Genomic DNA, 1061 nt, shown 5'->3' on the forward strand with positions numbered 1-1061 from the left:
CTAACAATCAGGAAATCAAGAAAAATTCCACTGGGAAAATATACTGTCAGGGACCTTTCTAGAGTGCTGAAGAGCAATGGAGTCAGTCTAGAGATTAAGGTGTGCCTGATCCAGGCCTTCACTATTACTTGCTAAACATCTGAGAGCTGGACAATGACTAAGGATGACAGAAGGAGGATCCATGCCTTTGAGTTGTGCTGTTGGAGAAGGGTTGAACATTCCATGGATTGCACAGAGAACAAGCTTGTCCTGGAAAATTGAACTTAAGTTACTCCTTAGAGACAAGGATTTTGAAGCTCCATCTCTCATACTTCAGATATGTTTCCAGGAGGAACCAGTCTTTCGAGAAAAACATCATGCTTGGAAGGGTGGAGGGACAGTGCAGTAGAGGAAGACCCTGGATGAGAAGGATTGATACTGTAACTGTGGCAAAGAGATTAGGTGTGTCAGACACAGTGAGACTGGCTCAGGATAGGGCAAAATTCAGAGCTGTTGTTTTAGGGTCAATATGAGCGATGGTTGATTCTACAGCACATAACATCAACAACTATTGATGTTAATGATCTGGAGCATCTCTTCACGTATTTGTTGGCCTATTAATGTTTTCCTTGGTAAAATATCACTTTATGTCCTCTGGAGATTTTGTTAATTGGGTTATTTGTCTTTTGTTGTTGGAGTGTTATAGTTTCCTTTAAATTTTAGAGATTAATTCTTTGTCAGATACATATATCATTGACAATTCTCCCCCCCCCCCAGGCTTTATGGACAGTATTTTGATGCACATAGGGGCTTATATTTTTTTTAAAGTTTCAATCACATAGTTTATCAACTGCTGAATATTGATTTTTAAATGTGTATGATAGTAGATTTATATCCTAGATTATGGTTTCTAAATTTGCCCTAGGTTTTCCCTGATTATCTTTATAGTTTTATGGTTTTTTTAGAATTTTATGTTTTATACCAAGGTCTTAACAAGTGATTGCAAAAATCACTTGTTATGCATCAGAGAGTTGGACAATGACTAGGGAGGATAGAAGGAGAATTGATGCCTTTGAGCTGTG

Source organism: Elephantulus edwardii, unplaced genomic scaffold (genome assembly GCF_000299155.1).
Source record: "Elephantulus edwardii isolate Elephantulus edwardi_28Jun2011 unplaced genomic scaffold, EleEdw1.0 scaffold00063, whole genome shotgun sequence".
NCBI classification, from domain to species: Eukaryota; Metazoa; Chordata; class Mammalia; order Macroscelidea; family Macroscelididae; genus Elephantulus; species Elephantulus edwardii.